Below are 25648 nucleotides of genomic sequence, written 5' to 3'. Positions count from 1 at the left end.
AATTCGAATTCAGCTAAAAAACTAGCCTTGAACATGAAAAAAACTCGAAAAAGTGAACCGAGGTCACCCGAGGTCACCAAAGGTCAATGACCTGACCTGACCTTCAGGTGACCTTGACACCCACCCTTATGTATGGGAGCAACATCAAATCACATGTTTGAACGTTCGAAACCACGAAAAGCTTGCAAACACGCGGCTAATGCGAGCCGACATACGCCGAATCGCGATTTCGGCCAAACATGGTCACGGAAAAGAGGTCACAGGGCAAAGGTCATTGGGGTCAGGGTGATGAAATTTTCAGGGTAGGTGTAAAATTGATCAATGCGAGGGTACTGAAAGTTTCATCGCGATCGGCCGCTTTTTACGCGAGTTATTTGCGAAAAACCTTAGGGGGGTTGCATCAACCCCCCTGTGTCGGCGAGGGTTAAGGTCCTAGGTCATCGGCTGACCTTCCAGGTCAGGTCATGGGCCCAAAAGTCGGGAAAATCGGGACGTTGGCTGTTAGAACGTCGTAAAGGGTGGCTATGGTTTTTTCGGGGTGCTGATCACGAATATCATGTTAGTTATGATCATGGATGATGTCTTCATGCATTTAGATCAGGTCGGGTCAGGTCGGGTCAGGTCAGGTCAGGTCAACCAGTAAGGGTTTTGCCGGGTATTCGTAGTAGGTGGCAACCTCCTCTGACAGCTTCGTAACATGTTACGAAGGCACCAAAAATACTTCGTAAATGTTCAAATGGTTGCTAACGGGAGCCCTCCGTCTAACTCGGCTCCTGGGCCACGTAGCGACACGCGATAAGCGGCAATCGAAAGAGTGTCAAAAATAAAGAGGAAACATTTTTAAGGTGAGGGCAAAGGTCAGGTCACCAGAGGTCAGCAAAAGTCAAATTTTGTCGATTTCAACGATTTCCAACAACCGACGGCTAACTCGGGATTCCGGGAACCAATAGAGCTACAGCGCCGGGGAAAAGCGCATTCGATAGCTCTTTTAACGCTCTTTCGCCAGCATGTCCTCAAATTCGACCTCAGATCAACGGTTTAGTGTTTTCACCGCTCGAGCACGTCTCTGTCAAAAGTTGTCAAAAAACTGCTGATACAGATACAGATACAGATGTATTCAAAAGAAATCCATACAATATGGCTTTTCATTCTTCTACGTCAGTTACAATGCGGACACAATGAGGACACATTTACACTAAACACACAAACCCATCATACATACACCAACTGCTCACAGCGCGTCAGCCGATCTCACGAGCCGCCTGACAGTACGGCGGAACCCAGGCTCGCCGGGAACAGCTTGCACACTGTTCAGTAATCTCACTCCCCGAAAACACATTCTCCTCCTTCCAGCTTCGGTACGAATGTTGGGGCATGTGATTAGCCCCGACTGTCGTGTTGCATGGGCATGCCTTTGGTCCGCTCTCGGTCCAATGGTGTTGTACAGGTACTCAGGCTGTCCCGTCTCAATACCCGCTGAATACCCTTCATGATCTGAGATGACCTCAGGGGCACACAAAGAGGTCACAGGTGCAATTTTCCGATTCAGTGTGTCATGTTTTCCTATGAACCGATGTTTGAGAGGGTGTAGATCGACATTCGTCCAAAAGAGGCGCATTTCAATTTTCTCCCATTGACGGATAATGGAGCAGTCGCAAAATTGACCTGACCTTAGGTCACAGATATAAAAAAATCCGAGCTACCCATTTTATACATACGGTTACCCTAAGCAAGTACTGAAAGTTTCAAAGTGATCGCTCAGTCGGTGTAGCTGTTACAGTTAGTATGCGAAATCCGTTAGTTTCCAATGCAACTAGTTTCGTTGCAAACTACCTGACCGGCCAGGTAGTTTGCAACGAAACTAGTTCCGTTGCAAACTAATTGACTGTCCAGTTAGTTTGCAAACTAACTAGTTAGGATGCAAACTACCTAGTTACTTTGCAACGGAACTAGGTGTGTTGCAACGGAACTAGTTGTAATGCGAAATCGACGAGGCAGTGGCTCTATTTGTCGGTTATATTCAACTTTTATGTAAATTTTAGCAACGGTTGTTGAAACAAAGCTGTGTTTTTCTAACGAGTGACACTAGACATAAGACGGGTGGTCACATTTAGGATAGACACAGTGAATTAACCGGATTCGACTACATAACGTTACGATCACTGGCGGATCCAGAGAGGGGGGGGCGCCCAAAATCGCTCCGCCATCCACGCAGCGCCCGAAAGCGACAAATATTTACTTATTTTGAGAACGAAACGAAAACTGAACAACTTTTATAATCAAATACTTGTTTTAGATTGCACAACCGTGTGTAAGGATTGGAATCAAAATCCGAAAGGTTTTTGGAAAACTTTTTTGGGATTATGTCTCCCGCAACGTTTAAGACCATCTTTCTGGAACCGCCAGTGATCACCATAAATGTGTAGACATAACCCGCGCCCCACTGGGGGGGGGGGGGCTATTCATAGCCCCCGTCCCGTTTTTCTGCAATAACTTCTAAACCGCTTGACGTATCGCCGCCAAACTTTCAGTAGGTACGGCTCTCCAGTAAAAGTCTTGTTGGTTTTGCTTTTTCGGACATATCTGGTCCTATATAATGTTTAAATGCATAAGTATCAACCCGGATTATGTGTATGCACATTTACCACGAGACTGTGAAATTTCATCGTTGTATGCCAAATACTTTCCGAGATATCCACCAAAAACCTCATTTTCTGCCGTTTGGGGTATTCTGGCCGCAATCTTCCTGGAATCGCCTATGACATCCATGGTGCCACCTAGCGAGAGGGACGCGGAAACACAGAATCATGAATGAATCGAGCGCGTAGTAAACGGTGTATGGAAGGGAGACTCGGCAGAGGCTATCCGGGTGGCCGGCGCGCGGCGCGCCCTTAGGCATCGGCCGACCCTTCGGACCGCGTGGGGTCAGAGGTCGCGCTCGGGAAGTCTCGGCTCTGGGTTTTAGCGCTGTGCAGTCAGGAAGGGAGGGGAGGATAGCGCTAGCCCGACTGACTAGTATCTCGGCTGATTCGTGTGGGGTGGAACGGATCACAGAACGGGATGGTGGCTAGTGGTGGATGATGGGATGTTGGTTAGGTTAGTGCGTACTGCGTAGAACGTAGCTGAACATGCTTTTTTTCATGGCAAACAACATGCAGCGCGGGATCATGCCAGAACTCATACAAAAAGGAACTAATATTTCGGCCGAGGGAGTGGATGAGTGCCGTGACAAAGCATGACGATGCTGCCAAAATCGGGATGCTTGTTTGCTCCCATTTTTTTATTAAGTTTTAACCCTAACATGCAGCGCTTGATCCGAACTTAGAGGTCCCCGACTGACCTTGGACCTTAAAATCGCACCCGTCCGGTGCGCCACCTTTTCTTCAGGGGCGCTCTTCTTGGTTGTATCTGTTCTTACCAATAACTAAAGCAAATCGAATGTATAATAAAAAAGGCATACCTCAAACACAGTTTAATTCACATCCGCTCGTGTGCATACTTGTTTTTGCCTAGGGGAAAGTGTGTGTATTGCGCCCTCCTAACCAATTGCGCCCACCAACATTCCCACGGATTCAATGGCATGTTTAGAATTTTGTTTTCGAAAACATTATTTTCCCCACTGGATAGTTCCTTTTATGGCCCAAGCTCCCCGATGAAGCCAATCAGCAATGCTCATTACGCCATCAAAGATGTTACGGCGTTTTCTTAGCTTTTTTGCAGTATTTTGAACCGTTGGCTATAAAAATGTGTGATATTTGTGTGATTTTCAGAGTGATATTTAGAAAGAAAAACCCTTTTTTATTATATTTCACTAAAACAGTTAACTTCCTTCAACATCTTTATGATAACTTCCACGCTTTTATTAAAAAGTACCTCAATTTTAATTGCACCCATGGCAATTGCGCCAGGGGGCGCAAATAGAATAATGGTGTAGCTATTGTATCACGACAGCATGAATGCATCATTAACTGATTGCAATAAAGAAGGAGTTTAATGTCAGGCAGGGGAGCAACCCGCTGTCGTCAGTCCGCAAATTATTTCTCTCGTCAAACTTATAATGCAGCTGCCATTTAGGCTACGAACTTGTGGTGTAATTGACAAAATACGACATTTTCAACATGGTCTCAGGCGTGAGAGGTGACAGCTATGATAAAAAAGCAGAAACTGATGTCATAAAGCTGTCGAAACAATAAAAATTATTAATTTTGAGAGAAACGATTGAAAATGTAATCGTATAGGCGCATACGTTCACATATATCTCGTCGGTTACAGTAAACGTTTTCGTTGCACTTTTACAAGCGTACGAACACATGTAAAGTTACCTACCTGGGCAAAAAAACATCGCGATTTACACCTGCATTTATTATTTAACCAGCGTGAATAACATTATGAATGTTAAAGTAAGCCGCAATGACATTAGACCGCCGGGGTGTATGCATTCCGTCTTATTCGCTTAGCCATGTTAAAGTATAGGGCGCAATTGGGTTCTAATTGCGCCATCCCCCTGGCGCAATTTACAGCAGTTGTTGGCAAATGCGCCCTTTTACATGTTTCTGAAAAAGCAGCTGTCAGAAGCAAACGAAACATTCTTAATTGATCGGGAGGCTCTTAAATCCTAGCCAATGAGTTCCTCTTTGAAATGGTCACCAATGCATGCTTATATCTCTAGCGGTTTTCTTACAATTAGCGTTTTTCCTTAAGGTGGCGCAATTCACCCTCCTTCCCCTATACCTTCTCAGTTCTCGCATCATAATATATCACTTCAGTGCTTAACCTTCAACGGAATTTTGGGTTTTCTGCATATACCCCGCCCGAGGGGGGGGGGGGCGATTACGACCCCTCTCCGTCTTTTTGCCCCTAATTGAGCTAGCGCCTTGCGGATAAAACTGAGCGCGTGCGTCGTATGAGATGCAGTAACTGGTACCCGAGTTGAATGTCTCAGGTCCACCGATAAACTCTGAGGTCAGTATAAGTGCTCGAAGTCGCGGGATCGGTTTTTGGTAAACAGTTTCACCTTAAGTGGTTACAGAGCCAAGAGTTTTGCATGCTCAAACGCGTCGAATAGTTTACGCTTTGTTTTTGTTGAGGTCAATTTAAGGTGTTTACCTCAGGTCATGTCAGGGCAGAGCCACTCAGGCCACGAGGCTGACTCAAGGAGGTCATATCGCTTCTTCGATGCGGTAGGTCCTTACAAGTCCACTGGTGGCTTCCCGACTCGCTAGCTCAATTTGATCGGGACTTTTTGGTGAAATCTCCTGTGACCTTAGTGACGTCATAAATGAAGTCGCCTAACTTTAACCCTATTCCTGGCGGGGGGGGGGCCTCAGGAGCCCCCCTGAGGTTTTTTGATTATTTCTCCCAAACGCGTTGAGCTAGGAAGCTCAAATTTTCTGACTTTTCCTAAAAGGCTTCTACGCAACATGTCTGAAAATTTTGAGTTGATCTGACCTCAGGTCAGGTCACCAGAGGCGGTTTGGTGACCCTACCTCAGAAAAGTTAGCAATCACGCCAGAGCTAGAGTTTTTGACCGATCAATTTCTTCTCTTCAGCGTTTAGTTAGGGTACCAGTATGTGCAATTTGTATATCTCGGAATTTTGATATCGGTGACCTAAGGTCAGGTCAATTTCGCGACCTCCCCATTATAAGTCAATGGGGGAAAAATCAACTCCCTGTTTTTACCACTAAAACGGGTCGGAATGGCCCCATATACCATACATGACTTCATATACGATCAACCTTCACTACCTTGAGGTCTGTTTTGCTGTTGGGCAGCTGTAAGGTCATGTGACGTCATCAAAGGTCACCAAAGGTTTTTGGCCAATAACTCCGTACAGGAACAAGATACAGACGCGTGGATGGTCTCATTGTGTTCAGCTCGTCAAGACGCATCGAATGATATACATGATGACCTCGAGGTCACGTGACCTGAGGTCAACCTTTGACCTTGACCTTTCGAGGTCAACATATATATCATTCGATGCGGATTGACGAGAGGATCACGACGATGCCCTTAGTTTGTTCCTATCTTGACTAATTCGAAAGTTATTCGAGAAAAACTCTCTCCATATCTAGCGCCGCCATTTTGACTTTTTCGACCCCTGTGACGTCATCTTTGACCTGACCTGAAAATGACCTTAGTAAAAATTGTAGATCTTGGCCGTGCGTATCCGATGCCGTTTACCGCTTGTCGCTATCTTGCTTCGTTCTCGAGATCTCGGGGGGGGGGGCCGAATCGGCCCCCCCCCCTCGCCAGTTTCTTGTCCCGGCGGAGCCCGCCAGGAATAGGGTTAAGAATGGAAAAGTGAATGCTGGGGCTTGCAAAAATTGTATGAAATCGCAAATTCATGCGCTTGAGACAGCTTTAGATGGCTCCCGGCGCCAAAATAACAGTTTTCATATTTCCCAATTGAATTGATAATAATCGTGAGGCTGCGTGACCGACCTGACTTCAGGTGACTCTTAAGAAAAATACGAGATAGCTACATACAAGTTGTGACTTGTGAGGCCTCTGGGAGATAGTACTAGATCATATAAGCTTCATTCCCCGTTGAAAAGTCCCCTGGCACAAGGGTGCTGCGACGTCGCGACATTTTGGGGCCTTACAGAGGTTCACTTTTGACGCCATTGGTCAACGGCCTGACCTTAACCTTCGCACTTGTAGGAGGGTGTCGAACAGACCTCCTACCCTCAGTTTTTCGCAAATAACTCGCGCAAAAAGCGGCTGATTGCGGCGAAACTTTCAGTATCCTCGAGTTATTCAATATTACGTCTACCCTATAATTTGCATGACCCTAACTCAAAAGACCTTTGACTTGTGACCTGTTTTCCGAGACCATGTTTGGCCGGAATCGCGTTTTGGCGTATTTCGAGTAGAACGCGTTTTATTATCTTTTTGTGGCTTTAATCGATCAAACATGTGAAAGGATGTTGATCGCATGGATTCTAGTGGGTATCAAGGTCACGTGAAGATCAGTCAGGTCACTGACCTTTGATGACCTTTGTTCACTCTTTCGAGTTCTACATGTTTCTAGGGTAGATTTTGGAGTTGATTTCGCAGTTATAAACCGTTTGAACATTTAAGAAGTAGTTTTGGTTCACTCGTAACATGTGACCTGACCTGACCTGACCTGACCCGACCTGGCCGAAGTGCACGAAAACATCATCTGTGATTAAAACTAACTTGAACTTCGTGATCAGCACCCCGCAAAACCCTATAACAGCTTCACTTTACGAAGCTCTAACAGGTCCCGATTCCCCGACTTTTGAGTTATATTGACCTGTCAACCAATGACCTAGGACCTTAACCCTCGCCGGCACAGGCCATTTTGCGTCCTTCGACGGCACAAGGGGGGTTGGTACGACCCCCCTCGCGTTTGGCCCCTGATCGAGCTAGAGCTTCGCGGAAAAAACGAGCGTGTTGCCCGTCACGAGAGGAAGCCGATGATACCCAATTTTAAGGTCCTAGGTCATCGGGTGACCTTCCAGGTCAGGTCAATGACCCAAAGACCGGGAAAATTGGGACCTGTTAGAAAGTCGTAAAGTGTGGCTGCTATGAGGTTTTCCGGGGTGCTGATCACGAATATCGTATTAGTTTTGATCAGAGATGATGTCTTTAAGCATTTAGACCAGGTCGGGTCTGGTCAACCGGTAGGGGTTGTGACGGGTATTCGTAATACGTGTCAACCGCCTCTGACAGCTTCGTAACATGTTACGAAGGCACCAAAACTACTTCGTAAATGTTCAAATGGTTGCTAAATTCGAATTCAGCTCCAAAAACTAGCCTAGAAGCATGTGAAACTCGAAAAAGTGAACCGAGGTCACCCGAGGTCACCAAAGGTCAATAACCTGACCTGACCTTCAGCTGACCTTGAAACCCGCCCTAATGTATGAAAGCAACATCAAATCACATGTTTGAACGTTTGAAACCACGAAAAGCTTGCAAACCCGCGGCTAATGCGAGCCGACATACGCCGAATCGCGATTCCGGCCAAACATGGTCTCGGAAAAGAGGTCACAGGTCAAAGGTCATTTGGGTCAGGGTCAAAAAATTTTCAGGGTAGGTGTAAAATTGATCAATGCGAGGGTATTGAAAGTTTCGTTGCGATCGGCCGCTTTTTACGCGAGTTATTCGCGAAAAACCTTAGGGGGGGGTTGCATCAACCCCCCCTGTGCCGACGAGGGTTAAAATTGGGTATCATCTGCCTCCTCTTGTCACGGGCAATACGCTCTTTTTCCGCGAAGCTCTAGCTCGATTAGGGGCTGAACGGCAAAGGGGTCCAACGGACCCTCCTCCCCCTCTTTACGATAGACGCTGGCAAAACACCAATATGGGCGAGGGTGAAAATACAGCTGCTGTCATAAAAATTCAGCTTGAATCAAAGGTCAGGCTTGCCAAATTTCAGCTCTCGCAGCTATCAACAAAAATAAACATGTGGAGGCGGCAACCGCCTCCCCCCTCTCCTCTCGGCCACTACAAGCTAGGTTTTAAGCGTATCATACACGTTACAAAGCATCATATCAAGAGGACACGCCCCAGCAGTCATATGCACTGAACGCAAACTTATTACCCACGCTAGTGTATCGGCACCATAGCACATGGTCGAGACTGTCGTCAGCCACGGACTCGCACTCGACCAACCCTCCGAGCCCGTTGACTGCGGGTGACCTTGACATGTCAAGCCTGATCGGCGGCCGGCCGCTGTCGTGCGGTCGTTACACACGGAGGGGAGGGAGACACAAAGCTCTACGTTAAAGCTGACCTCTGACCTTTCCCTGCGCCCTGGTCACTGACCCCGCTCCATGTCGCTGGGCGGTGGCATGGCGGTGGAAACCGGTTCTAGCCTCTACACATGCCACCATTCTAACCCTCCCCTCCCCACGCTACTACGCTGCGTGGAGTACGCTCGTGCGTAACTGGGCGGAGCAAGGGGTCACGCGATACAGGGGCGGAACTGGTTGCCCTCCCGCTCGCCGAGCGACCAACGACTAATACCCTGGAGAACCGTACCTTCGGCTACATCAATTTGACACCTTGTGTCAAAATTTGAACTTCGTATCTATCATAGGTCGGCCGGAAATGACGTCAGAGTGACGTCATGTTCGAATTTCAAAATTTTCAAAATATTCAAAATTTTGTTTACTTTGAAAATTATACATATTAAAATTCAGAATTTGTATTTTTATCTTTTTTCAAAAAGTTTTGGACTTTTCGAAAAAACGGAATAAATATGATAGGACACATGCTTATTACTTACTCTAGCAAGTTTTAGCCAGATATCTTCAAAAATGGCCAAGTTATACGCATTATAGCAAAAAATTTCACAATTTTAAATTTTTAAATCAATTTTTCTGTACCAATTTGACATCGTACACCAACATAAACAGCACCATCGTGTTCCTGAGCTCAAGCTGCATCCGATAGACATTTTTTTTTTGTTGTTGAAAAATTTCAACTTTAAAATTTGACCTTTTTTGACCTGAAAGTGACCTAACCTCAGCTATATTCAGATGAAAATGGCCTCAACTGACACGGGCGACACCGAATTCGAAATCTATGGCCTAAATGGACCATAAAACATGTGTCACGTGACCGACTTATGACAAGATTTCCGTGACCTATGATGACCTGACCCTGACCTGAAAATCAAAGTACAAGTTTGGTACCCTCAGAGTATCTAAAGCATCTGTTCACGGGTGTGTAAACCAAAAATCAGCCTGATCTGACTTGTAAGACGGCAGCCACAGAGCCCAAAAGGTGAACAAGCCAAATATCGATAATTTTTACTTTGACCTGACCTGTGACGATGTCGGTGACCTCGAGGTCAATGAAATTTGGTTTCGCTCGACAGTTTTTCCGGGGCTATTAGATGCCGTTTGAATTTTGACGATCGGCCCAGTAGTTTCGGAGTAAGGAGATGGGGTCTATGAATAGCCCCCCCCCCCCCAGTAGGGCGTGTTATACACAGACCCCAGTGGGGCGCGGGATAAGCGGAAAGTAAAGGTTCTGCTGCCGATTTCGGAATATTCCAGAACCGAGTCGCTGACGAGCTCCTACCTCCACAACCGATTAGTCTGTGACGCAACCTGCCCTTTGATCATTGGCTGTTACCGAATGACCCGGCACCGCTAGGTCACCTGGCTGGGCAAGTCGCAGTAGGAGTCGGCCGGTGAGACAGATTCTTGATCGCACGCTTAACCGGGATCACGGGACAATATGGGACAATACAGTTCAGTTCTGTTCTGTGCGGCAGCGGTGGTGACTGGTGTTAGTGGGTGTCTAAAAAAATAAAAATCGTAAAATGCCCCCCGGAACTGCCCCTCCTCTGGATCCGCCAGTGATCGTCACATTATGTAGTCGAAACCGTTTCACTTTTCATCCAAAAATGTGACCACCCGTCCTACACGTATGTCTAGTGTCACCCGTTAGAAAAACACAGCTTTGTTTTAACAACCGTTACTAAAATTTACATGAAATATGAATATAAACGACAAATAGAGCCACTGCCTCGTCGATTTCGCTTTACAACTAGTTCCGTTGCAACACACCTACTATGTATTTCAGACCCCATGAGACCCTGTTTTTCGGCGATAATTTCTTCAGTTTTTGTCTAATTGGCTTGAAATTTTGACAATAGACATTTCAGCTCAAGCGCCAGTTTTCACCAATATGGTCTCTTAACAAAATATCAATATTTAGAGCACTTGTCATAGGCTCGTAATGCTAATAAGATTTTGCACCCGGATAGAGGCTCGTTCGCTACCGCAGCGGATTGGATGGGAGCGCTGGCCAATCACGTTGCGCCGGGCCAACTAAACTCCGCCCACTGGCCGTGACCGCGCTGGGTCTATGCCGGCTCAGTCGGCGGGAGCACCGCGGGGAGGTCGCACGGGGGCTGCGCGCTGGAAACATCAAACATACATGGAATCGACAGAAAGTGTCTGAGCGAAAGCTTGCTCTTCATTTGGGGGACTTGGTAACCGCTTCTCTCTTTTTGGTATATCAACACCGATCCAGCTCAGAATATGAAGAATAATCATAATGAGGATATCAACCTCTCCAGAACCAACCTTAAATAGAGAGCTGAGTCATGCACTATCTGAATATCTGAATGAATGCACATTCTGGCGCTTATCTCATGGTCAGGTCGTGCCACTGTTCTGTCACCTCGATATGCTTGGCTGCGTCAATCGCTGTCTCTGAAGACGCTGTTATACCTATCACTATGCAGAAAGCAACAGAGTAGGATGATGAGTCGCGAGCACTTTCGATAGACATCGCTACACGAGCTGTGTTCGTAATTCGGGAAGCGTTGAGAAGGGAGCAGAAATGTGATGTGCGATTTATTGTGCATGGTAAAAATGTGACATCTGCAGAATATAAGGGAAAAAAGCGCATAGGCTATAGTAAAGAAATCGCGTCTTTTTGTGAAACTAAAGTAACTTTTCAAGCCCTCCAATAATGAGGCACTAGGCTACTTAGTTACAGGTATTCTGATTATTTGCAGTTCAACACGAAAGCCTGGGGTCAAGTCAGTCCGGTGACCTCAATCTAGCCAATTATAAAATGGGTTAGTTCTAAAGGTGTTCATGTTGCACCGCAATCACATGAATCCATCTCAAGCATACGCATAAGCATAATATATTTTATATTGCAACCACACTTCTTAAATGCTACGGTGTACATACCTGTTTATCATGTCTTGCAAATTTGACGTAGGCTGACCGACGTCTTGCATGATGCATCAGATCACAGTCAATTGACAACGTTTTTTTTAATGACGTTCAATCAAGCAAAAATGCAGTCACTAGCCCTTACTGCACTTGTAGCATTAAAGTACGTATATCTTTACTGATTGACATGGTGTAGGCTAATTTGCGATAAATGCAATAACGAAGGCTAGTGCGCTAATTACGAGCGCTAGTTTCTGCTGTATCGTTATTACTGCAACGGCAACCGCAAGGCAGCCACGTCCAATGCGAGCCGCCCCGGTCCGGCATACGGCCTTGGGTCCGGCAGCTATACTGCCCCGTCGGCTCCACGCATCCGACTGACCGGCCAAGGTCACCGCTCCGTTCGCCGGGAGGGCGGAGCTTAATGGTCACGTGCCTGTGACGTCACGCCTACGTACGAATAGCCTCTACTCCACTGACGGATTTACGGAGCTGATTTTAACATTACGAGGCAACGACAAGTACCCTAACAATTGATATTTTGTTAAGAGACCATATTAGCGAAAATTGGCGCTTGAGCTGAAATGTGCTTCGTGAAAATTTGAAGCCAATTGGATAAATATTAAACATATTAAATATATTAAACATATTAAACGCTGTACATATTAAACATATTAAACGCTGTACAAGTTCTATGGAGAAGTCCACACAGTAGAAGGCTTGCAGTTTACTCCGAGCTCGCTGCAAGTTCTGCGAGCTGGGCTACAGCGTCACCTGTCAGAGATGCTGGAAGATATGCCAAATATGGCCACACACCCTACTTTCCGCAAGTCAAACGAGCAGTTCAGAGCCGCTAAAAGACGATTTGCTTTGGAGGGCAATCGGGCTGAGGGCACTGCCAAAATGCCTATGGATCCTGCGGACCAAGAAGTCGTCAGGCAGTATTTCGCCAGCCAAAAGACTTACGAAGACCCCACAGTGCTGCAGCAATACGTTTACTACATGCTGTCTATGACGTTTGGCTATCGTGGCCGTGAAATTTGGCACCAGCTGAAAAAAAGACAGTTTTGTAGAGGGAAGGGATGCGCTCGGAAGGGCTGAGATAAGGATGGATCAATCCCTCATGGAAAAAAACTATCAGCACACGGGTCCAAGCTCTACCTGCCGACGAGTCACATCTCTAACAGACGACCCGGAGGCAGGAGTCTTTCTGTACACTACGCTGAAGCTCTACTTGTCAAAGCTGGATGAGCGTCAACCAGCTTTCCTTCAGAAGCCAAAGACAGCTCTGCAAATGGTACAGGAGCCGGACAGTGACTCCTGGTACGTGAACGCGCCGAAGGGGAAAAACGCCATCGACAGCATGATGCCGACAATAAGTGCCTCTGCTGGCACTTCTAAAAGGTACACAAACCACTGCATCCGGCACACCTTGGGAACCAACATGCTTCGGCTTGGGTATCCCATCGCAGCGATCCAGGCCCGGCTTCGTCTGAGGTCCTCTAGAACCCTGGAGTGGTACACTTCGCACCGTACGGCGCAGGAGCTGACGGAAGAGACGAGAGATGTGACGAGACCACTGCGAGGACTCAGACCGCCGGAAATGGCCTCAGGCGGCGGCGGACCGCTCGGCCCGTCGAAGCCCGTATACCCTGAACGGCGGCAGCTGCTGGAACAGCCGAGCACAAGCGGTGCTGGACACCAGCAGGCTGGACAGGAGCAGCTGCTGGGACAGCCGAGCACCAGCAGCGGTGGACACCAGCAGGCTGGACAGGAGCAGCTGCTTGGACAGCCGAGCACCAGCAGCGGTGGGCACCAGCTCATGTTGCTACCAGGACAGGAGCAGCTGCTGGGACAGCCAAGCACCAACGGCGCTGGACACCAGCTCGTGGTACCGCCAGGACAGGAGCAGCTGCTTCGACAGCCGAGCACCAGCAGCGGTGGACACCAGCAGGCTGGACGGGAGCAGCTGCTGGGACAGCCGAGCACCAGCAGCGGTGGACACCAGCAGGCTGGACAGGAGCAGCTGCTGGGACAGCCGATCGCCAACGGCGCTGGACACCAGCTCGTGGTACCGCCAGGACAGGAGCAGCTGCTAGGACAGCCGATCGCCAACGGCGCTGGACACCAGCTCGTGGTACCGCCAGGACAGGAGCAGCTGCTAGGACAGCCGATCGCCAACGGCACTGGACACCAGCTCGTGGTACCGCCAGGACAGGAGCAGCTGCTGGGACAGCCGATCGCCAACGGCGCTGGACACCAGCTCGTGGTACCGCCAGGACAGGAGCAGCTGCTGGGACAGCCGATCGCCAACGGCGCTGGGCACCAGCTCGTGGTACCGCCAGGACAGGAGCAGCTGCTAGGACAGCCGATCGCCAACGGCGCTGGACACCAGCTCGTGGTACCGCCAGGACAGGAGCAGCTGCTAGGACAGCCGATCGCCAACGGCGCTGGACACCAGCTCGTGGTACCGCCAGGACAGGAGCAGCTGCTGGGACAGCCAAGCACCAGCAGTGGTGGACACCAGCAGGCTGGACGGGAGCAGCTGCTGGGACAGCCGATCGCCAACGGCGCTGGACACCAGCTCGTGGTACCGCCAGAACAAGAGCAGCTGCAACTCGTGTCCGGACATCAAGGGTTTCTTTATCCAACCTTTTCTGGACATCAAAAGGTGTTCTATGGTACGTTTAACAACTGCACGTTCAACTGAGGCTGACTGTTCTCACTCAGTGTGAGGCTGGCTGGTTGGGGCTGTCTGTCTTTACTATGAGTCTCACGGATGGTGAGGACTCAGAACGGTAACGGAAATACAACATAGTCAGCAATGCTGTTTTTTAATACCGAGATTATCTCAGCAACGGAACAATGGCAAAGGCTGCAAATGCTACAACTGAACGAGGGAGGAACGAGGGGGAGAGAGAGAGAGAGAGAGAGAGAGAGAGAGAGAGAGAGAGAGAGAGAGAGAGAGAGAGAGAGAGAGAGAGGAGAGAGAGAGAGTGAGAGAGAGTGAGAGGGAGTGAGAGAGAGTGAGAGAGAGTGAGAGAGAGTGAGAGAGAGTGAGGAAGCGAGGGAGAGAGAGAAAAAAAAATGAAATATATTAATTAGGTACGGTATAATTTATGTTATACAGTCTAGCAATGCTAATCTTCACAGGGAATAAATTCTGTTATACCCTTTGAAGTTAATCTCTTCCCCCAAAATACTTCCATGCCCCGTTTTCTTATTCTCGTCCCCCAAAGAAAACCCCTTTAACACTCATAGCTTCAGATGTAATGATGGTGTATTGAACTTCTATATATAGTTTTTTTTTGTGAAGAAATCAATCTCGATAAGTGTTACCTATGTTTAATGTTTAAGTTATTGCATGATAAATGCACGAAAGCTTAACGGGCTAGCGAGGTTAGCTTTTGATTCTGATGCATCATTCTAGGGAATCCGACTCCTTATCGTACGATCTTGTATAAATAATTCATATCTTATAAGGATTTAGCATCAAAACGACAAAAAATTGCCATAATATAGTTAACTCCGCTGGATGCTCGGTATACCGGGCAGTATTCGGCCAGATTTCCCATAGGATATTTACATTTCATGCACTCGTAAACTCGTGCATGAAATGAGAAAATAGCACTCATTTCATTCGTGCAATTTTCAAAATAGTACCCTCACTCCGTTCGGGTACTATTTAGAGGCAAATTAATACCCTCACTTCGTTCGGGCATTAATTTAAATATCCTTGGGAAATCTGGCCGAATAATGCCCGGTATAACGAGCATCCAGCGGAGTTAACTATATATTATCGGTTGCCCTATTTACATCCTAGGTCATCTAATGTTAAGAAAGATCATGAGCGATTGTTTATACTATAATTTTGAATACATATGCTAGCTTCGTGTTCAAAGCATATTCTAAGCTCTAGATCCAATGTACAAAAAGGCTCTGACCCAAGATCTGACCTAAAAACGACCAAAAGTCTTCCTTCATTTCCCGAAAACCAGCCCCCGTTCACGAGCTCCAGAATTCCTTTACCGTGACGTCATCACGGCGGAAGAATTTTCCTTCACCGATAGCAAAGCATGCAAATCATGGTGTGTTTCAGGCAGGCTGACGAGAAATCCAAGCCCTATATGTGTTCAAAAGACGTACCACTAAACCATTAGATTCGTCTCATTACGATAAATGGGGTTGAAATCGAAACATTCGGCCTATATTTAAATAAAATGGGCCAATCAAATGGTCCCTGCAACTCCTAATGAGGGATTTCCTCCTCGTTAAACATTTGTTCCTGTGTTTTTTATCAACGACAGGGGAAATCCTTCACAATTGCTAGCAGATTACTACCATATTCCCTCGCATTTCTGTTGCGCATTGCCTCACAAATAAGAGTTTTATGAAGTTTCTGCTAATTGAGTTGTCATATTTTGACTTATTTTGGCGATTGTTAATTAATTCAACACAGCATGGAATAGATAGCGTTCATAGTTCGCTGAAGAATATGGCTTTTGCTGAGTTATTATCAAGTTATCTGTGATTTGGTGCGCCGTGATTGTAGCATTATGCAAATTATATCAACTTTTAAAATCAAATCAACTTTTGAAATGAAGTTCACAAGAAAAACCAATAGTTGTAGCTTACTGATTGTTTAAACATAATGATGCAAGATGTGTCTCCCAGATTGAACTCATATTTCAATTGAAAACTGAAAATGCAAAACAGAAGATGGGCCTGCGGAGTCACTGAGATCACAAGGTGCTCAGTCTTGATTGTTGGTAGTTGAAGATGTTGAGAGAACTCGTGAATCTGCATACCAGGTCCTGACTTGCTTGATTGATCAAAGCTATTTTAATTGTCATAATTGTGTGTAGTGACTGTGCAAAGTGCTGCTGCGCAGGGGCGTAACTTTTTGGTTTTCGTTGGGGGGGGCAACGCTGTCAGGGGCGCCTTTTTAAGGGCATGGGGGCGCCTCCCCGTGACTGTCTAGAAATAAGTCTTATTTCAGTTTACGGCAGCATCTTTTTTTTACCATAGCACGTTGTTTTTGTGCCGTCGTGTTTTGGCACGTTATGTTGCAGTTTTGTTTCTGAAATAGCGCGCCAAAAGCGCGGAATTATTTTGAAACCAAATACACTTTGAAAGCAATTTGGGGACCAGAGACCGGGGGCGGGTAGTGGAATTGGGGACCAGGGTAGTGACGCCTTATTAAACAACGCATATGGTAGTTCTTCTAAAGAAACGAGACGAACTGATGAATTGACAAAAAGAAAAGAAAAAACAACTGATAAAAAGGCGAGATTAAAGAAACAAATCTGTAGAACTTTACCCCACGCAGAAGCAAGGGACGTTTTTACGCCTCCCCTTTTAAGTTAAGAACACACTTCATACTGCATCTTTTCCGCACGTGCTCTAGAAGCAAACCAGTGGCAAAAATTTGCCCTCATCGAAAAAAAAAATTGCCCCCCCCCCCCGCCCGCGCCGGGCCGGGGGGGGGGAGGGAGTGAACACCTCCCCTGCGGTTTTTCGCAGATATCTCAAAACTCCGCGCCGCCGTTTTTGGCACACCTGTTCATGCATCTTTTTTTTACACATGTGCAAATTTCAGACCCAGAGCTCTCAAGGTCAGGTCACCAGGTCACGTCAAAAGACCTCACCTCAGAAAAAAGTTGCAATCCTCGTCATAGCTACACCGACGGAACGATCGCCTTGAAACTTTCAGCGATTGATAAGAGTAACAGTATGTATAAAATGTTAATCTCGGAATTTTGATATCAGTGACCTATGGTCAGGTCAATTTTGCGACCTCTCCATTACCTATAAGTCAATGGGAGAAAATTGAAATGAGCCTTTTTTGGACGAATGGTATTTAGAACCCTCTCAAACATCGTTTTATTGGTAAACATGATACACTGAATTGGAAAAAATGCACCTGTGACCCCTCTGTGTGCCCTTGAGGTCATCTCAGGTCATGAACGGTCACCACCAGTTTTTTGGCTGTAACTTTTGATAAAGGCGTGCTAGAGCGATGAAAACACGTCAGATGTATTCAGCTCGACGATACGGATCGACTGATATGAAACATGACCCTTTTCGGTCAGGTTATGACCTTGACCTGAGGTCAAATTTTAAAAATGACCTTTCAAGGTCAACAAATAGTTCATTCGACGCGTCTCGACGAGAGAAACATGATGCTGCCAAAAGTAATGTCGTGACACTCTTGAGTCAAAAGTTATTGCCGAAAAACAGTTTTCGTGAAAACTGCTATTTTACAGTTTTTGCCCTCTGGAGGCTAAACCGTTGACCTGAGGTCAAATCTGAGAACAGTGATCAGAAAGGTCTGTAAAAGGGCTATCGAATGCGCTTTTCCGCGGCGCTGTAGCTCTACTGATCCCGAGTTAGCCGTTGCAATTTCCAAAATTGTTGAAATGGCCTACATTTGACCTTTGATGACCTCTGGCGAGCTGACCTTTGATCTGACCCAAAAAATGACCGGAGTGTTTCAGTCATTATTTTTGACGCTCTTTCGAATGCTGCTTACTGCGTGTCGCTACGTGGCCCAGAAGCCGAGTTAGACCAGACACCCCCCTCCCCGCCCGGCGCGGAAGTCGCGGAGCACCAGCCCGGCGCGGGTTAATCCCAGGCTGAGAGCGTTCAAGCTTAGGTCACCCATATACCTCTGTATACCGAGACATGCAGAAGTCTGTGGCTCACCAGGTGATATCAAGTTATCACGAAATGATACAAATTACTCCTGCTTTGAACTAGAGGTGGCAAAACGTGAAAATTTTGGGAACCAGACTCGAACCAGACCCGGCTGGACATTTCTGGAACCAGTCGGACCCGGTCTAAGTTGGAATCGGAACCAGTTGAACCCGTTCCCCAAAAGTCAATTAATACAAACCGTTTGTAGAAATCATTAATTGCATCGTGTAAAACAGCCCTTTTCCCACTGATAATACTTATGAGCTACAGTGTGCAAAGGGGAACATACATGAGCAAATGTTTTCTTTCCATTCACTTCATATTTTGCAATCATATGTAGTGTATCATATGATGGATGATGTGAATAATAAACCAAATTATTACAAATGCATTCAAATATATTCAAAAAGACACACAAAGCTTTCGGTTCATGGAACCTTGATCACTGTGCAAATGAGTATAACAATCGCTGTAACCGTCTAAAAATTCTTTGAAATTAATCAGCCGCGTGTTTTCTTCTTCTGCTGGTCTACCACCGATTTTGCTGCCATTGACGACCAGAAGAAGAAAACACGCGGCTGATTAATTTCAAAGAATTTTTAGACGGTTACAGCGATTGTTATACTCATTTGCACAGTGATCAAGGTTCCATGAACCGAAAGCTTTGTGTGTCTTTTTGAATATATTTGAATGCATTTGTAATAATTTGGTTTCTTATTTACATCATCATCCAACCTGTCATGGATACTAAACAAGTATCATATGATATAAGGTATATATCATATGACCAATAAGGTATTGGCCAGAGGGGCGCTTCATCCACCTGAAGGGGCACATTGATAAACGGATGGGGCGCCGCTCTGCGTGCGGGGGCATTAGTTATTAGCAAAACAGATGACATAAGACGTGCGTGTTGTCAGAGGGGCACCACTTTTGCTCGAGGGGCGCTTTTTAACCAATGGGGCACGCTATTTAGCTAAGTTTTTACTTGCCGCAAGCGGCGCACCATCCCTGAGGAACGTTACACAAACGACTGACGACTCTCTCGACATGGGCATCAGAGGCGCCCCTATAGACCTCACAGGCGTCTCTAATTCCCATTGAGGCGCCCCTTTGGGCTTCAACTGAAGCTCCTCTTTCTATGGGCCTCGGAGGCGCCCCCATTTGGCATGCAGTCTCCCCTCTTTCGTATTGGGGCGCCATTATGGCCTTAATGGGCGCCCCTTTTTCATGTGGGCGCCCCCTATACTATAGACCTCAGAGGCACCCCGAAGGGCCTCAGAAGAGGCCAATAAGGTGCCCCTCTTTCGCATGCAGGCGCCCGTGTTTTACATTGAGGCGGCCCTGAGGACTTCATGGGCGCCCCTCTTTCGCATGCAGGCGCCCCCAAGGCCTCAGAGGTTCCCCTCTCACGCATCCCATTTCCATAGGCGATGGCGCCCCTTGAAAGATGGCGCACGCGCTCCTATGACGCCGCTGGCCCGTGAGGGCGCCTTTCGGGCCTGGGGGCGCCCACCAAGGTTGGGGGGGGGGGGCAAACGGAATGTTGGGGTGGCAAAATTTCAAGTGGGGGGGGGGGCACCTGCCTCCCCAAAAGTATACAAAGTTACGCCCCTGACAATGAGGGGCTATGTGGATACCTAGAGGGGCGGCACCATTATATTGGTGGGTTCCTCTGACACTTCGAAGGGCGTCACTGACACTATAAGGGGCGGCACTAACACTTAAGGGACAGCAGCATCATTTTGAGGGGCGCCACCAACTTGTTGACGGGCAGCACCATCACATTCAGGGGCGGCATCATCTTCTTGAGGGGCGGCATCATCTGCTTGATGGGGCGGCTCCATCACAATGAGGGGCTATGTGGATGCCCAGAGGGGCGGCACCATTATATTGGTGGGTTCCTCTGACACTTCGAAGGGCGTCACTGACACTTTAAGGGGCGGCGCCAGCACTTTAAGGGGCGGCAGCATCATTTTGAGGGGCGCCACCGACTCGTTTGCGAGCAGCACCATCACATTCAGGGGCGCCACCGGCACTTTGAGGGCGGCACCATCACATTGAGGGGCGCCACCGATACTGAAAGGGGCGGCATCATCTTCTTGAGGGGCGGTATCATCACATTGAGGGGCTCCTCAGATGCTTAGAAGGGCGGCACCATTACATTGAGTGGGTCTACTAACAGATTTAGGGGCGGCACTGTCACATTGAGTTGCGGGATCATCACTTTCTGTTCGCACGCCGTTTGCAGAGACGGGGAGTTGTCGTCGAACGGGCTGTATTTACTGCCGTGGTGCCGTAACTGCACACGAACAAAAGAAAACATCTCAGTTTCGGTCATGTCCACCACATTCATGACGTCATACAATATTTCTATCATGAATCGTTACTTATCATACAAATACAATTTCCCTTTGTTTATATCTTATCTGACGCGTTTCAAATATATTGTTTACTAGGTAACTTTCGTATCTTATCTCGGAACACCTTTAAATACAAAAATGCAAACACTTTCAGTCGCAGTGACAAGTGATGATTGTATACAATTTCTTACAGATAATGACAGTCTAAATCCCCAGTTCAGTTCATACCGACAAGTTTTGCCTCCCATGCGAAGTCTCAGCGTGCAAAACGGGTTCTTGGTCGCACCAACTTCGACCTCGTATAAGCGCCATTAGCACAACGCTGAAATGCACACAAAAGAGGAAAATATATCACAACTGTACCGATATACCATATCGTAATCGAATAAATAACACACAACTATCAGAATTATCGCTCAATATGCGTTTGTGGTCGATCGACAAGCTCAACAAAAAATTATCCACAAATTTGGCGCAGCGCCAGATTGCCTTCGCAGCATCGCCATTTCCTTTTATCATGTGAAGCTGCTTAATAATCAACACATATCGAAATGACACACTTACAAGCTACATACAAACCAATACCTGTATCGAAATATCACTCACCCGTTGATATTCTACATAAAAACAAACACAAAGGCACAGACCACTGACGAACCGGCCATTCGTCTGCATTCGTCCCCCACGTGAGCCGGCCGAGCGCCGCGCAGCGGCCGTGACCTTCACAAGGTTCGGCCTTCAGCCGGTTCTGAGTAGAGCTGCCGCTTTACAGAAACACGAGAGCGCCGGTGCGCCGACGAGGCGGCGCCAACACTTTCTATAGACGGCTGCTTCACTTTAAGAGGCGGCATTATCATTTCGGAGGCCAGCAGCATCACTATGAATGACGGCGCCTACTGTTAACGCCAGACCCCTTGAAACCCTAATTTTTCGCGATTGTTTTTTAATGCGCGGAAGAATTTCAACCATATTTAGGAAATAGCTGTTTCAAGACCTGCCGAAACTTTTTCTTCAAATACGTTTTGTTGTCACTTAAATGTTTGTGGCACTTGTCATTGACTCGTAATGTTAACTGTTTTTCCATACTGGATAGAGGCTTTCCTACGTCATATGACATTAGGCTCCGCCCACGGCTGCGGCATTGACCCGTGCCCATCAGCGACCTCTGTACAAACGACACCCCTGCCATCTGTAAAGGACTATGCATTTCGCTGACGCTTCACGTGCTATGTATCAATTGCAGCAGACGGTCAAGTAAATGTTAAGCTCTTGTTGACTCTCGTATATAGGACCAAGAGGCCATCACTCCTCAACCTACTATTCACACATGCTTCGAACAAACGTTAAAGATTCCTAACAAATACGATGCTCGATGTAGGATATATGTATGTTTGAAATACGAGCGAGCCTTATGATGTGAAGCGAAGGTAATTAATTAATTATTACGTTGTTCGATGGTTGCATAGCGATGTACAAATCAGCAACTACTTGATGACATCCGAAATCCCATTATCACATTAGTTATCTGCAACGCCATAGGCTTTAAATACCTACAGGTGAATATTTCCTAACCTTATGTCAGGTATATGCCATCTGCCCGTCATTTGCAGCTTATGAAAAATAAAACAAATATCAGCCGTCAGCGAACCTATCAGCATTGTACAGTATATCTAAAAAGTATGTCCCCTGGTTTGACTCTCCCACAGGAGACGAATCGGTAACTTGGCTGAATCCCAGTTGCGGCACCCGGCCGCCAGGGTCGCTACCGCGCGAGCGGCCTTGACCGCTCGCATGTCATTGGCAGTTCGGTCCCTCCCCATCTATACCGAGGTGGGGAGGGGAGAAGAGGGGAAGAGAGGGGAGGGAGCGGCTTTCGCTCGGCACTGGGCGATACCTGGCTGACCCCTCGCTCCCTCGCTGACCTTTGTCCTGCCCTCAGGCGAAGACCGACTTCCTGGCCTGTAGCGGCCCAGCGGAAAACCGAGCTCGCGGGGCGCGACTCCATTGGCCCAATCTTATAAATGGAATGCTGTCGTATTCACGGCATTAGATAATATTAATAGTGATACAAGCAGTGGATGTGGTAAAATACAGTCCAAAATAAACGAAAGCACACGATTCGTGCATAATGCGCCCTCCCATTCAAATAAGCCCGCCCACTTCGATAGATGGTGTAGTTTCTTAGGGCGTAAAAGATGCAAAACACTACCGATTTTTTTTAGCTCGGCCACTGGGACCGACAATATACAATTGACTGAAATGCATGAAAACCATTTTGCATTTAGGTAATAGCCGTTTTCTGCACCCAAACTTTAGCCAGTGACACCCTGTCCATTCTAAAGCGTTTATAAGATTGGTCCCAACACCCGATTTTATATGAGGAAGTCGTTTAAAAAGCATCTTATTTCTAACGAATTTATTATTATGGCCACTTTTACAGGACGTCTATAGAGCTTTGACTTTCACATTTCTTCCTCGTTCAGGAGAAACGTTTTAACTCTCACCGGACCTTCAGGTTTTCTGAATACCGAGGGGACGTTGGGGGTTGGAAGTGAGGAAACAACCCCCTTCGCCGATTCGCTCCTAATTGAGCTAGAGCCTCACGAAAGAAACGATCGTGTGCGCCGTTACGAAATGCAGCGATTGGTCTCCGATTTAAGGACCAGGGTCAGCCAATGACTTCGGAGGTCAGGTCAAGTGGCCCAAGGCACAGGTTCGGTTTTTGGTAAATAACTTCGCTAAAAATGATCGCAGATCCGCGATTTTAGCAGCATCGTGTTTGTCTAGCTCAGGCGTGTCGAATGGTATACTTTTTCTTCGGGTGAGATCAACTTAACCCTCGCCCGTATAGAGGGGGGGGGGGGTCGAACGGACCCCTCCCTCGGTTTTTCGCGAATAACTCGCGTAAAAAGCGGCCGATCGCGACGAAACTTTCAGTACCCTCGCGTTAATCAATTTTACACCCACCCTGAAATTGTCATGACCCTGACCTTAATGACCTTTGACCTGCGACCTACTTTTCGAGACCATGTTTGGCCGGAATCGCGATTCGGCGTATGTCGGCTCGCATTAGCGGCGCGTTTGCAGTCTTTTCGTGGTTTTAAGCGTTCAAACATGGGATATGATCTTGCTTCCATGTATTAGGGTGGGTGTCAAGGTCACCGGAAAGTCAGGTCAGGTCATTGACCTATGATGACCTCGGTTCACTTTTTCGAGTTTTACATGTTTCTAGGCCAGTTTTAGGAGCTGAATTCGAATTTAGCAGCCATATGAACATTTACGAAGTAGTTTTGGTGCCCTCGTAACATGTTGCGAAGCTGTCAGAGGCGGTTGCCACCTACTACGAATACCCTTACTGGTTGACCTGACCTGACCTGACCCGACCTGGCTTAAATGCATGAAGACATCATCTGTGATCAAAACTAACATGATATTCGTGATCAGCACCCTGAAAACCCCATAGCAGCCACGCTTTACGACTTTCTAACAGGTCCCGATTTCCCAGACTTTTGGGTCATTGACCTGACCTGGAAAGTCAACCGATGACCTAGCCCTCGCCCGTATTGGTGTTTTTCCAGCCGCGAACGTATAAGGGGGGGGGGGGGGTCCGTTGGACCCCCCCTTGCCGTTTCGCCCCTGATCGAGCTAGAGCTTCGCGGAAAAAACGAGCGTGTTGCCCGTGACGAGAGGAAGCCGATGATACCCAATTTTAAGGTCCTAGGTCATTGGTTGACCTTGCAGGTCAGGTCAATGACCCCAAAGGCGGGAAAATCGGGACCTGTTAGAACGTCGTAAAGTGTGACTGCTATGGGGTTTTTCGGGGTGCTGATCACGAATATCATGTTAGTTTTGATCACAGATGATGTCTTCATGTATTTAGGCCAGGTCGGGTCAGGTCAGGTCAGGTCAACCAGTAAGGTATTCGTAGTAGGTGGCAACCGCCTCTGACAGCTTCGTAACATGTTACGAAGGCACCAAAACTACTTCGTAAATGTTCATATGGTTGCTAAATTCGAATTCAGCTCCAAAAACTGGCCTAGAAACATGTAAAACTCGAAAAAGTGAACCGAGGTCATCAAAGGTCAATGACCTGACTTGACCTTCAGGTGACCTTGACACCCACCCTAATGCATGGGGGCAACATGATATCACATGTTTGAACGCTTGAAACCACGAAAAGACTGCAAACGCGCGGCTAATGCGAGCCGACATACGCCGAATCGCGATTCCAGCCAAACATGGTCTCGAAAAGTAGGTCACAGGTCAAAGGTCATTTGGGTCAGGGTCATGAAATTTTCAGGGTAGGTGTAAAATTGTTGAACGCGAGGGTACTGAAAGTTTCGTCGCGATCGGCCGCTTATTACGCGAGTTATTCGCGAAAAACCATGGGGGGGGGGTCCGTTCGACCCCCCCCCTATACGGGCGAGGGCTAGGACCTTAAAATTGGGTATCATCGACTTCTCTCGTCACGGCCAACACGCTCGTTTTTTTCCGCGAAGCTCTAGCTCGATCAGGGGCGAAACGGCAAGGGGGGGGGGGTTCCAACGGACCCTTATACGTTTGAGGCTGGAAAAACACCAATACGGGCGAGAGTTAAGGTGTTAACCTCGGGTCAAGGTCAGGTCACAGCCCGTCAGGTCACGAAGCTGGTCTAAGGAGGTCATGTTGCATATCAATCGATTCGGCAGGTCCTTTTCATGTCCATTAGTGGCTTTATCGACTCGGTAGCTTTAGTTGATCGGGAGTTATTGACGAAAAACTGATAGCCTTAGTAACGTGATAAATGACGTCACGCAAGATCAACAAAGCAAAATTGAAGCATCAGACCTTGCAAGGAGCGCATGAAATCACGATTCCGTGTGCTTGAGAATTTGAGATAGTTGTATATCATTTCCGGACCAAACTAGCAATTTCCATA

At 47.3% G+C, this 25648-nt stretch overlaps 1 long non-coding RNA gene across 1 annotated transcript; it reads right to left on the bottom strand.

Annotated features, from left to right (window-relative positions):
- Positions 1-20541: 20541 nt before the first annotated feature.
- Positions 20542-21534, bottom strand: LOC122373816. Its single transcript, XR_006255112.1, has 3 exons — positions 21337-21534; positions 20959-21052; positions 20542-20669 (listed from the first exon to the last, which is right to left on the bottom strand). It is a non-coding gene; the product is annotated as an uncharacterized LOC122373816 (long non-coding RNA).
- Positions 21535-25648: the final 4114 nt, after the last annotated feature.

Source organism: Amphibalanus amphitrite, unplaced genomic scaffold, assembly GCF_019059575.1.
Source record: "Amphibalanus amphitrite isolate SeventyFive unplaced genomic scaffold, NRLGWU_Aamphi_draft 001555F_arrow, whole genome shotgun sequence".
In the NCBI taxonomy this organism is placed as follows: Eukaryota; Metazoa; Arthropoda; class Thecostraca; order Balanomorpha; family Balanidae; genus Amphibalanus; species Amphibalanus amphitrite.
Note: the sequence above shows the minus strand (reverse complement) of the source record. Positions and strands in the feature narration are given on the sequence as shown.